The 14334-nt window shown below is 38.8% G+C and overlaps 1 protein-coding gene across 7 annotated transcripts in view; it reads left to right on the top strand.

The window, feature by feature from the left end:
• The window catches only part of Atg10 (autophagy related 10), a 277555-nt gene that overhangs the window by 178117 nt on the left and 85104 nt on the right, over positions 1–14334 (top strand). The window lies entirely within an intron of this gene.

The raw sequence follows: 14334 nt of genomic DNA, 5'->3' as shown, positions 1-14334 counted from the left end.
GTTCTGGCCCCTTGCCTGACGTTGACTAAGCCCCCTGGCCTTTCTTGACTTTAAACAAGTAGGAACAACTTAAAGCTGCAATGTTTATTTACTTCTAACTTTGCAGTAAAAATTTCCTTCTGTCTCAAGTGATGCCATTAACTCACAAGTTCCTGGGCTTCTTTCACCAAGAGCTTACGGTTATTTCAAATAATGTTTCTTGGTTAGCTTAAGGTGTATTTAAGAATAGCAGTAAGACCTCCATTAGCCATCTACACATCTCATGCCTTAGTGCCTTGCTGTGTTGTTATCTAACTCATTCTCCTGCCAAGAAGGTGGACACTTTGTCTCCTTGGAGGCCTCTGCTAATGAAGCTTATTTAGTGACAGCCACATGGAGTCCTCACACTGCATCTTGGGGAGACCAGGGAGATGGCTGGGTATGCACTGGCTAAATTAGGTTGCACCTTGGACTTTGAGCTCTACCCAGCCCACCTCTTACCTTGTGTCTCTTTTTTATGCACACCTTTCTCGGCAACACTTTGCATTTGCAAACTTTTGCATTTGCAGACTACTAACTTCTGGATAGCTAAGACATCTGAATTTAGCCAATGATATTTTATTTTTTAATTAAAAAGTAGCTTAAGCTGCTTTGAGTGTGTATTTGGTGGGTTTAATCACTAGCCGCTTTATGTTGTTTAATGGTCTCCAGTTTTGCAGTGCTGGCAGTTTAACAAGCACTTACGATTTAAAACAAGAGCAAATTCTTAGAGACTCCCTGGTGAGAAGATTTTAATCTGAGGTGCAGTTCCTAAGAACTGACAATTTTGGGTAAGTTTTTAACCTGGGACTTGAGGACTGAGGACACAGAGAGTTTACTTAACTCTAAAACTCTTGCTGCAGATTCATCCGTATGATTATTACTAACCTTTAAAACATTTGCTTTATTGTAATTATATTTGATTTAGAGTCCAGAGGTTAAAGAGAATTTCTTGTCTGTACACTGTGCCCTGTACGCGAGGGATATATTCGTTATGTCGAATGGAGGTGGTGGGGAATGCTTTTCTTGATTCTAGTTTGCAGTCGCCCTACCTAGCACCATCTCGATTCAAAGACAAGCCAGGCATGCCAGTAGAGGACACAGAACAATCATTCTGGTTCTTCAGAACTGTTCTTTTATGTGATCAGTATTCACTGTAAGCAGTTAATCACCGATGAGTTTCCAGAGACAAAACAAATCGTATAGCTTGTCAGCATCAGGGATGTGAGATGTTGCAACATGGCTGCTTGTAGCTGGAAGTGGGTCTTGCCGAGGCTGGCTGATGAGCTCACACTGGCTCTGTGCTCTGCACGTGCCAACAGCTCCCCTTACAGCACAGCTCAGTGATTGTTCCTGCAAGCCCAATTATATTTTAATGACATTAGTGTGCTTCCTGCATGCCTTTCTGCATGGTGATTTTAGTTCTTAAAACATACACAACTAGCACTCTTGGTTCTATTTTTAGAATTTTTAAGGCACCCTTCATCTGTGGCTGATAAAGAAAACCAAAGAGGTCATTTGTTTTATGTGCAAATATATTCCCAACCTCTCGTTCTGTCTCATGGAATTGGTTTTTTAGTTCTTTTTATTCTAAAATTCATTTGGTAAGGCACATTAAAATATGAGATTATTTTTTATAAAGCATATTGAGATGTTTTCTTGTGGAGGAAAATGGAAAAAGGTTCATTGCTTGATCATTCTGTGTACTTTTAAGTTTTGCTTTTACCTAACATAAACTCAGGGGCCTTCTAAGAATACACCATTCTTCATTTATGAGTCATTTTTTATGTATTCTCCCTGGTCCAGTCCTCCTTTCAATGTCTGCTTAGCCTGGCTGTTCCTGTGTTAACAATCTGATGTGTGGAGAATGTATTCCTAACTCTTCCTCTGCTGTTTGTGTGTTAACAGTCTGATGGTGTGGAGGATACATTCCTAGCATCTTCCTCTTATTCCAGGCCCGGGCTTTTCTTTGTTTCCTCCCAATAGAATCCGACCTAGAAACAGGATGATTATAAAACTTCTTGCCCAAGAGTCCGTTTGTTCATTCATCCTTCCTTCCTTCCTCCCCTCCTTTCTTTCTTTCTTTGTTTGTTTCTTTCTTCTTTCTTTCTTTCTTTCTTTCTTTCCTTTTTTTCTCTCCCCTCCTGCTTTTTTTTTTTTTATGGTTGATGTTGCAAAAAAATAGTTCATTTGTTTGTGACAGAAGTTAGAGTTTCTTTTGCATCTGTTAGTAAAAATCAATTTCTCTGCTTAACTTTGAATCTTTTTCTATACATTCATACACACACACACATACATACACACACACACACACACACACACACAAATAGCAAAAGTAAAGCAAAGGTTTGGTAGTTCCCTTTGAAACTGACATTACCCACTTTATGAACTGGTTGAGATTTCTTCTGAATCTGTTTTGTTTTTTGAAATGCAAATCCACTGTGCTTTCAGTTCCCTTTGCTCCTATATCTGAGTCAGTGCCTGCCTGAGACTCAGCTAACATGGTGACTACCCTTGCTCCTCCCACATCCTGTCTCATATCTCCCATCAGACCATGACATCACCTCACACAAGGTAGTATAATGTTTCTGTTTATTTGGCCCCCCGACAAGATGGTCCTCAAACATATGAAAAGTAGTGAAGTATATTAGTGTTGATTACCTACAAAGTGAGAAGCATTGATTATGGATCTGTGCTTGGTAGTTACATGGCATTTTAACACACACACACACCGTGCTCACCTTACTAATTTTGTTATTCATACTGTCATCTGAAGGCAAGCATCAGCAGATGCTTACTGGATGAATCAATAGTGAAGAATCTCTAAGCATTTCTAAATATAGCCAAAAGACTAAAATAATATGAATGTAATACTGTTCTCACTGTTGTGACAGGGTATAAGGAAGTGATGGTGCCCTCTCCGGGAGACCTAAGGCCACAATATTTATATATCTTTACTGTTGAATCAGTTGCTTCTCAAAGACCATAGATATAGTAACCTAAGGAAAATGGAGCATCCTGAAAACCCAAAGCATGAATCCGGCCTAGCTGAGCAGCTGTCCTATCTCTGTAAATATGCTTCTTTATTCGATTCTTGAAGGCAGATGGCCAAGTTCATGTAGCCTTTACTTCTGGATGCCTCTCAGATCAATAAGACCCCTCAGAACATGGTGCCTCCTCTTTTTTTTTTTTCCCTACTACTGCTACTACTACTGCTGAAGAAGGTCTCACTCTGTTGTCTAAGCTGCCCCCACTCACAGTTCTCCTTCTGCAAGCCTCCCCGAAGCTTGCTTATGGTTGTAGTGTGCATGACCATGCCTAATCAGGAGCTTGGTTCCCAGAATGATCGCATAGACTGAAGAGAAGTGAGTTCGTCTCAGGGCTCTGTTTTTCTTAACTGCTTTTGTCGTTGTCAGTTCGGGCAGGGCAAAAGTAGTAATGATTTATCATCAGGTTTTTGAGTGAGAGGTCCCTGCCCTTTCCTTTGAGAGGCTGCAAATATAAGCCATAACAAGTCTGGCTTTGAGCAGTGCCTTGGGGTTTGTGTACTCATAGAGCGTCAGTGTTATCCTGTATATATCGGCGTATTGTATTTTTCTACCTTGTACTTTTGTGGTGCTCCAGTTTGACCAAGGCATTGTTATGCTGCTTGTGTGATCTCCTACTTAGCCCACCCATAGCTTTTAGAGCCCTCTGCATCAGTTGTTTGTACCACGACAAAGACTCCCTTTCTCATCATTTTTATTGTTCCATGGACATTTATGTCCCATTTTTTCTTGATGGACTTGGCTGGGAGCAAATGGCAAATGTTGGAAATGTGGTTTAAAGAGTCTATTTATACCGAACAGCCTTGATCTCACCAGTCATGGGTTTAAACACCCATCCTGACAACTTAACTAGAGATGTTTATGTTTATTCTAGATTGAATTCTGACTTATTTCTTCTATTTCCCTTTTTCTCTTTCCCTTTGTTCTTAATCTTTATTGAGAAATGGACCAAGTGGTTCTTCTCATTTTCAAATATTTAATTCTTTGGCTGACATGCGCATTCTTCTTGGGAGCTGTTTTGACATATTTCCTTAATTAGTCAGAAGGGCCGCTTTAGAATAGGGATGGAAACATTTCTCCCATTCTGCAACTGAAGTCTGTCTTATTGGCCCAGAAAGCAAGGATATAGAACTTAAAATGCACCCCAGATACTGCCTGTGGAAGATTTGTTCAGTTGTTATGGGCTTAAAAGATGCTCCCAGAGAAGAGGAATGAAAGAAATAGCCAAACAACAGTTCACCCTCAAAGGTGGGATAAAACAAAGCAAGGAAAAGGTTCAGATAAAGAACAACAAACCTTGTGAAATTCAAGTGCATAAGTCACCAAGGTGAAGGAAGCATTGCTTGGGTCCAGAGCGTGAGGAAACCTTTGGTTTGACATGCACAGAGGAGACTTAAAGGAACGAGAAAGATGCAAGTCTCAGGAGTAGAAAAGTGGAAGTCAAGGATTTGTAACTCCATCTTAAGGACCATTAAGGGTCAGTGAGGGGTGCATGCCTAGCTTTGGGGATAGAGTGAACGAAGCATGCCTGGCTGTCAGTGCAGATGGAAGAAATGGTTGAAAAGATGAATAGGGTCAGGCTGTGGATGAACTAATGGACAGGAAGGAGTTGAGACATACAAAATGAGAAAGTGAGCTGAATTGCATTTCCTAGAAGTCATGAGACAAAAGGACAGATGAATGAGTGAGGCTGCAAGTGAAATGATGAGCAGAAATGTGACACTTCCATTGTCAGCATTATTAAAATCTTAAAATAGTGACCTTTTAAAAAAAGATGGGCTAGAAAGAATGTATTTTGTATTTCCAGGATAAAATTCCTACTATTGAGTAGAAGTTTAGTAGAGAGAAAAAGTGGATGAAGCTCAAGCAAAAATGATTTCAGTTAATTATCACAATAAGCAGAAAATGGAAAATAAATTGACAGATAATTTAACTTAGAATCTCATCTGATTGCAACAACCTTTATGAAAGCTCATTAATTTATACTGTATGTAAGCAGGAGTAAGCCTAGCAAAAGTCCCATCAGCGAACTAGAACATGAATTTAGTGAATCAAAAATAGGGATTGAAGTCAGATGTGAGGAGCAAGTGGTGAATGCTATTAAGAAAAATAATGAAGACTTGAGTTAACTAATACAAAGGAGGACAAACTGAAAAGTTGAGATTGTAGAGAAAAGTTAGCAAGAATGAAGGAATGTTGAGCTTGTACGTATTTACAACTCTCTGAGGACTTAGGGAACTGAAGGGCATGTTATAGAACATGATGGTAATAGAAAGTTACTAATAAAAATCAAAGTTTATTAATAACACACACCAAAGACGTGGAAAGTGACATGACAGAGTTAACCAAGCTACTTGCACTAGCACCTACTGCTATGCATGCATAAGACAGCCTAGAAGAGGACACACGGAAGAGAGCCCATGTTCTCACCTGTGAAAGGCTGCATTACAGCCCCCTGGGCAGATGGGTGTCTGCGCTTCCCAATAGAGGAAATCCTCTTTTACTCTGGAACAAAACAAAGCAACAACAACAACAAAAACAAACAAACAAACAAACAAAACCTATCACCAGCAGCTTGGAATGTTTATAAAAATACAGGAATCCAAAGCCTTGCATTGTGACACATGGTTGCAACCCCAGAACTAGACTTGGAATGGAAAGATCAGGAGTTCAAGTCCAGCCTCAGCTCCTTGGCCTACCTAATAAGCTAGCAGCAGGCCTGGGATGAATGATACTCCTACTTCCCACATCTGTATGGGTGTGTCTGTGTGTGTGTGTGTGTTTCTCCTCTCTCTCTCTCTCTCTCTCTCTCTCTCTCTCTCTCTCTCTCTCTCTCTCTCTTCTCTCTCTCTCACTCATGTGTATCTCTGTATGTTTCTGTGCTGTTTGGAAATATGCCTTATGAAAATAGACAATCACATACATATAGCTTCTCATATATCTAAAAAACATATTATATATACTTTCCTATTCAGATTATCAGACAGATTTTAAACTTTGGGCCTACTAGGCTAGAAAGATGGCTCAATAGTTGAGAATCTGACTTTGGTTTCCTAGCACCTACATGTTGGCTCACAACTGTTTATAGCTACAGTTCCAGGGAATCCAATGTCCTCCTATTCTTGCCTTTGTAGATGCCAGGCCCATGTGTGGTAGGTATACTTATATACATGTTATAAATGTAAACCAAAAATAAATCCTTGTAACAGTTGATATTCATGAAGATAGTCACTAGAGGCCTTTAAACATAGTATATTAGTGAAATAAAAATGATGGCAAATGATCAGAAAAGCAGATCAGGACTTGAAAATTGATGGCAGAGCCAAGTGAAGATAGTGGGGTTCCAGTAGTGATTGCAGAGTGAGGCCCTGTGGCTTCAGTGATGAAGAGAAATTGGCCTTCCACTTTGTTCCTAATTTTTCTCCCGATATAGAAATGGGCTTGGATACTGAGAATTCAAACATCTACTATATCTGTGTATATGGATTCCCATAAGGTATTTTATGTAAATGCAAAACATTTATTCAGTGAATTTTAAAATTATGGTCATTGTCTTTGTTTTTAGTAAGAACTGGGCCTATTTCCCTAGTAGTAATGTTGAAATTTGTTCTCATCTATCCTTAGCTCTGAAATATTGACCATAATGTGGTATGAAGATGTTTGTAGAATGTAGAGATGAATAAAGGAAATCAGAAGTGAATGATGCCCTTGGGGAAGCTAGCAGCCTGAAGAAAATAAGTCTGAAATCTATTGTAAGAAATAGGATATGCTCAGGACCACAAGAGAGGAAAAACCCGACACCAAGATGCAGGATGATGGGGTGACTTGACCTGGGCTGATCAAGAGCGCCTTGGCTGGGCAAGGAGCTCAGAGACACTGTGGTGGGGGAAGGGCAGGGCAAGTCTAGTAAGAGTAACAAAGCTTCAGTACCCCAAGTGTAGGTGGTAGTGGTCAGGACCCCTCCTACCAACAACAGGAGCACAAACACAGCTTACAGAGAGGTGCTGTGCACAGGCACACACAGTGTGGCAACAGAAAATGCACGATCTAGAGCCTTGCTTCTCACTGTTTGCTTTTTATTGTGAACTCAGGGAAGCTGTGGGTCTGTGTGCTTTCCTTTATCACGTGAAAGCAACATGTAGACACCACCAGTGCTATTGCATAGATTTTTGAGGATTCTAGACATTTCCTGAACCTAGATTTGGCACTGAGTACATTTATGTTATGGCAGCTGTGGTGCGTGTCCTGGACCTCATAAGACCAAGGGAAGATAGAGTTTTTTCCTAACTTTCATGCACAGTGATAAAACTGAGTGCTTTCAGGGATTCCGATGACTTATTAAGGGTGCCTAGAAACTGCAGACGCAGACTCCACACTTGTTCTCATTTTTCAATGTTTGACTGAATATTGACCGCAATAATTGACTGAAGAGTCAAAAACATCTGAAAGAAGTGAATTAATTGGTGGTATAGGTGGGGGAAGTTGCTGTGTTTTTATAATTTTTATATAGATATCTTAGATTAATAAAGATACCAAGTATTAAGTGTTTAATAGGAATATGTGAAAACTACAGAATTAGCTAGCCAAGTAGCTGATGTGAATGTACATGAACAATTACACTCATTTCATAGCACAGTGTAATTTTCTCACTGAAGCAAAAATGAATTTTCTCCTTTGGTGGAGCATTGTCTCTGCTTCCCTGTGGAGTATGACATGAATTTTTATATCCTTCAAAGCTCTGTGGAAGGCCAGTCTGTTGAACAATGGCATATTTCATTATGAAAAAATCCACTCTAGTTTCTTTTTTATTTCTAATGACCACATCTAGGATATTTCTGTTAAACTTACTCTGCATAATTTATATTCTTTCTAATCACTTTTAGGAGTTATCTTTTTTTTTTTTTTAAGTCTGTGGCTTTTTTTAGTATGTGATTTATACTAGAGGTGGATAGTGCTAGGGAAATATCTCATGGTAGTATTGGATTCACAGTAACTACTAGTACTAAGGAATTTAATTTAGAAAGCTACACATTTTGAGCAATGTATAGTTTACTTGACATGTAGGTCATTCATTTGCGAGATCTTACATGAAAATGCCAAATGATTCTGGACATTGCTAAAGATTGTACTTTTTTAATTATTCCTTTTTTTTTTTTCCTGACGTCTCTTGTTCTTTTTCTCCTGCTTTAGCATAAATGTGTGTTATCATTCCAGCTAACACTAGCACATAGTGGGCACGTAGTAAACACTTATTAAATAGATGACCTCTATTATGTTTAGTTTATAGCTTTCTTCTCAAGTTACTTTGGCTTCTGTTTCAGCTTTTCAGGTTTTTAGAAATTTTACTCAGCTTCTTCCTTGATGTGATTATTGTGTTTTCTATACATATAAAAATCAGTGCTACTGAGTATTTCATATCTTGTGAAGAGTTGTGCATAATGTAACTTCTTAACATGGCTTAAAGTTCCTGACTGGAAATCCTTTGACCTGAATACATTGGCACAAAATAATGTTTAATATACTTAGCCATGGGCTTATTTACACTCACATTTTTAAGTAAAAATGCTGTTTTTTCAGTTTTCAGAAACACATAATGGTGCACCAAATACTTTGCTTCCGTATTACTTAAGCTCCTCTGGTATGATGAAATTCTTAACATAGTTGGCTGTCTCAGTTCAATGGTTCAATGGAATTTCTAAAGACTGTAGTTCAATTTGAAATAATTAGAATCATAATAATATTTGAATAACTGTCATGTGCCCACAGCGTATGCTAAGGTTTAAAGGGCACTGATTTAGTTGTCATTGTTGTTGTTGTATAAAGGGCAACAAAATCCAATGCTAGTGTATCTTTGATTATGGAAGGGTAAGCTATGGCTAGGCAGATCAGCCTTGAAGACCTAAGGGAAAGAACCCATATTGTAGGCATATATTGTCATGTACTTGTACTTTTTAGAGAGTGGGCAATGAGCAGAAACTGGAGAGATTCACAATATTTCAGAAGAAAATCAAAGTATAGGCTTGATTTTTTTTCTAGTTCTTTTTTGTTACAAATTGGCAGAGGAATTTAGTTTGTATGCACAAAATCATTTGTGGCCCAACATGAAAAATAAGATATGAATAACTTTAAGATTATTATTTTTAAGATCTAATTGTGGGTTCAGCAAGAGTAAGATGTCTTAGTGGGTGGAGAAAGGTGTTTGCTGTTCCCTCTGAGTTTGATCCCCACAACCCACATGGTTAAGAGAGAGCTGGCTCAGTAAGTTGTCCTCTGACCTTTACCCCTACACACACCAAGGTGTGTGCACACAACGGCATATACATGAACACACATACAAAGTAATTACAAATATGTAAGTAAACACACTTAATAATGATAATGATTATTAATAATTACAACATCATGGAGTCTAGAACTTTAAATGGAAAAAAATGTTATTTCAAAAAGTACCACTGTGACTACAAATTATTTGTTTTCCTTGTCTGTCTCTGAATGTGGTTCCAACAAACAAGTCTACTGACAGCTCTTGTAGCATTACTTGAATCATTTAGCCTCCCTTAGTGACTATTTCGAAGAGAAGTGGTCTTTTAAATATTTAAGACCTGGCATGTTTGTTTAAAATGCTTAAATTCTAATCTTTATAGTCCTATCAGGCCTGCCATGATCTAGCAGAGGATGCCAAACATGAGACTTCCAAAGGTGCTAAAAGGCTTTGCAGTGGCCCTTGAGAACTAGCCAGGTTACTCATGCGCACACACAAACACACACACACGCACACACACACACACGCACATACACATAACCACACACAGAGCGAGAGACAGACAGAGGTAAACAGATAATGTGCACAAAAGAGCAAGTTTTGTTTGTTCCTGCCTATGTATGTATGTGCATGTTCACATGTGTGGGTAAACATGCCTCTGTGTATGAGTGTGTGCATGTATATGTGTGCATGTTCATGTGTGGGGCTACACATGCCTGTGTGTGTGTATTCATGTGTGTGGGGACACACGTGTAAATGCCACAACAGGTTGATGTTGCTTGTCAGCTCTCACTGAACCCAGAGCTCATCAATTGTAATATCACTGGCCAGTTTGCTTCAGAGAAAAGAAAACATGGGGCACACACAAACTCATATATGAGTCATTATTTATAGTAGCCAAAAAAGTGGAAAAGAAAAATACCAAATGCCCGTCAAGTGGTAAGTGGATGAGCACAATGTGCCATATAATCAATAAATACAACTCGGCTATAAAAAACAAATAAAAGGCTAGTATATGCTACGACATGGAAAACTTCTAAAACAATTCACAAAAGACCCGTCTGGTCATATTATATACATGGATGTTTATCATAACCAAATGTATAAAACCCGACAGTGGTTTTCTAGAACCATCCAGGTTGGGGGATGATGAGCGATTGCTAAGAAGTTGGTGGTTCAGTATTCTAAACCTGAGGTGATAGCCCTGAGTGAGACTGTTGTTGACTTACACACTGTAAACAGGAGAGTTGGATGTATGTGAATTGTATCTTGACAAATCTGTCTTTTATGTCTTCTATGATCTCACAAGAGCTAAGAGATCGATCCTCCTGCTATCCCTCAGTTCTTCCGGGGCTTCACTCTCTACTGTCTCCAGAACCTTCTGCCCCTCTGCCAGGCATCACAGAGTTCACAAGCAGTGTTCGCAGGTCACCTTCTGAGAAAGGTCTGAAACTGATCTCACCTCTCAGCTGTCCCTCTGCAGCTTCCTTTGCCTTTCTGCTGCAGCATTTATTGCTTCTTAACTTCCCATATGATGTTTGCTATATACTGTCACATTCTTGCTCTCTGGTTACAATATAACTTCCACAAAAACATCGTTTTGCCAGCTGATGTATCATAAAAGCTTGGGATATAGTAGGTGCCAAATAATATAAATATCTATTTCTAAAATTAACCTCTTATCTCATTACCCCAAGGAGAAAATTAAGGCATGAGATACTAGTTCTTCTGTGTTGAATTAAAAGTTATTTTTCATTTTGACTTAGTAATTCCATCCTAGGAAATTTATCAAAAGAAAATAATTGAAAAGAAGAAAAATTGGTGTGGCTTCCTTGTGACTGCTTTGTGCCAGGTACTGTTTCAAAGCTTGTGATATTTTAAATGACCAACAGCAATGTGATACTTAAGTAAATATGAATTACAGTGTAGCAAGAGTACAGCATCAGGTAACCAGGAAAGGTGCAAAGATGGCTTTTAGTTAGTGTGGGAAACATTTATACTGAATATTAAAGCTATAGAAACTTCAACCTCTACTATGGAGTTAAGACATCTTTGCTGGTGGCTTGCGGTGTGTCTGACCCTGGTTCAGAAGACAGGGTCTGTTCAGGGATAAGAATGACCAAGACTCACACCTATAGATCCCTACATTTGGGAAAGGCAGGAAATGAGAAGTGTGTGAGCAGGTAACTTCAGAGAGTGATGTTTATTATGAAAAAAAGCATGGGAGGCAAAGGGCTGGCTGGCTGTGCTATGATGTGATAAGTAGATTCACTGCCTTCCTAAGACCTGGTTCCTAGGGATGAAAGATGGTGGTGCAGATAGGCCAGTGAGAGGGGCTGGAATGCCGGTATGTTTGGATTTTACCCTGTGAGGAGAGGAGTAGTAGAGTGTAGTTCCACACAGAATACATTAGATTTATGTTTGAAGTTTACAGGAGTGGACACCTAGCACTAGAGCTGGGAGGAGTAACAGAGGCCATTGTGGAAGTCTGAACTTAAATCCCAGAGTAGCACCAAGGCAGGGCAAGCACATACTGTAGAGAAATTTAGAATACTGGTACAGACCATGTTTTTATTGGGAAACTGATGGCTGGGAAGGAGATAGCTATGTAATGACTGTTAGGTTTCTGTTTTTTCCTCACTATATAAGAAATGGAGAAAAAACATGATGGTAAATGAGTGTTGGGAGGAGTTGTGCTCTGAGGTTAGAACCTAGGGCCTAGTACATGCTGACCACATGATCTACAGCCATGCTATAATGTGTGAATGAAATGAGTATCTCAGATATAAAGAAATATATTTTTGCTAATCATTGGTTCTATTAAGCCTCATAGAAAGAACTTGAACACACTACAAACACAGTACTTACTTTCTTTTTTAAAAGCTACAAAAGCTAAAACCATAGAAATTCTTTTATCTTTCTGGTTTATTTTTAAAGAAAATTCATACAATATATTCTGATCATGGTTTCCCTTCAACCACCCCCTCCCAGATCCTCCCACCTTTCCACTCACCCAACTCTATATCTTCTTTTTCTCTCTCTTCAGAAAACAAACAGGTAAAAAACAAAATTTTTTTTAATTCAAAAAACACAAAAAAAGCACAAGAAACACATACACACACACACATACACACAAAAATAAAACTGAAAACACAAAATTGAGAATCATAATATACAAGCAAAAATACCAGTAAGGTCAAAGAATGCCCAAACAAAGCAATGGGAGATGAGGAAAAAGCATCATAGAAACACCGTTGAGCTCATTGTGTGTTGGCCGTCACTGCTGAGTGTGGGCCTTTAAATGCAATTGGAATCCCCAGTAAGACTCTGTGAGAGGAGAGAGTCTTGGTATGGATGGGTGAGCATCTCCACTTCACCCTCTCACATGGGGAACCCATCTGACTTGGACCTGTGCAGATCTTGTGCACTTTGCTGTAATCTCTGTGAGTTCATATGTGCACCAGGCCTGTTCTGTCTGGAAGACACTGTTTTCTTGGAGTCATCCATCCCTGCTAGCTCTAAAACCATAGAAATTCTTACTCATTTTAATTACATGCATTTTTGAGATAAATAAAATTGCAATCCTTTTTGTTTGTTTTGAGCTTTGTTTTAACCTCTGTGATTGCTTTTTTAAGTTGACCATAGCCATTTAAACCCTGTATTCTAAAGTTTAATGTGGTCTGAAAAAGCACTAGCCCTCAATTCTAGTATCACATTGGATAGAAATCCTGTAACATTTCCTGATATTGTCACTAGGCTGCTCATTACTATTCTTGTATAAACACTTCCAGCTGAGTAGGCAGGCTTTTGACAGTGGCAATAAGCAAATTATGCTTAGGTTATTGATTATTTTAAGGAATAAAATTAAAGTTATTATTTGTTAGCAGATATTAAAACTCAGCTTTCTTCTCTACGTATGAAAAGTTTGGTGATAAGGAATGCATTATTTATGTATTATTTTATATACATCTCTGTCTATGTATTTTAATAATCATATGAATTTTAGTACATATACATAAAGCATTCAGTGTTTCTGTCCTCAGAGAAAGCGTGGCTTAAGAAGAGCACTGGATTATGAGTCTTGAAGCCAGGTTCTGATTCCATCACAGGGGTGAGCTGACAACATCATCTTAGAGAGTTTTCACCAGGGTGTTAGTCACCTTATCTCTAACATTAGTGACCCTAGTGTGCTCAACTTATCATCCTCCTACTAAATCTCCCTCGTTTGGATATGTAAACATTATTTGAAAGCACGTTGTCTTTTGTAATGTCATTAGTGAGCTTTCTCTGCGACGCTGCAGGACATTGGATCTTATTTACCTCTTCAGAATCAACACACACGTGTTTTGAAGATGTATAGTGCTTATCTTCAGAGCAGAGTTTGGCCTACTCTGTAAATGTGTTCAGAAAACAATGTAACACAGATATTGAAGGCAGCTTGTTTTCAACTTGTAGCTAAACATGACATTCAAATGTTAATTGGATGAATAAATCTTGTTCATTTTACAGACATGGAAATGTCAGTGGAATAAAACTATTTATCACAAGATAATGGTCTCCTGCTGCCAGATAAATGCCAAGATGAAGATAGTTATTGAAAATGTATCAAAATATTTCAGTGCTATTTATTGAAAATAAAGGTTGAGGGAAAGTTCAACTTTTTGGGTCAGACATGAGAAATGCCCTGCTTATGCCATTAGCACATTACTGCATCAAATGCACTTTGTGTGGCGTGGGAGTCTGGGGACTTAGTCTGAGAAATAGCAGGGCAGCATGGATTCTTAGCTTTGGGAAGGACTGAGTACAGCCTGGATCCTTAGCTTTGGGAAGGACTGAGTACAGCCTGGATCCTTAGCTCTGGGAAGGACTGAGTACTGAGTAGAGGCTGGGAGCTGGGAGTACTTAGTGAGCATTTCCTGTGTTCCTGACACAGTCCTGAGAAAGCTCACTTATGAATGCCTCGTGGGAAGAAAATCCTGAAAGGATTATTTTACTGCATGTATAGGA

Source organism: Mastomys coucha, unplaced genomic scaffold (assembly GCF_008632895.1).
Source record: "Mastomys coucha isolate ucsf_1 unplaced genomic scaffold, UCSF_Mcou_1 pScaffold8, whole genome shotgun sequence".
Lineage (NCBI taxonomy): Eukaryota > Metazoa > Chordata > Mammalia > Rodentia > Muridae > Mastomys > Mastomys coucha.
This window is presented reverse-complemented; position numbering and strand designations above follow the sequence as displayed.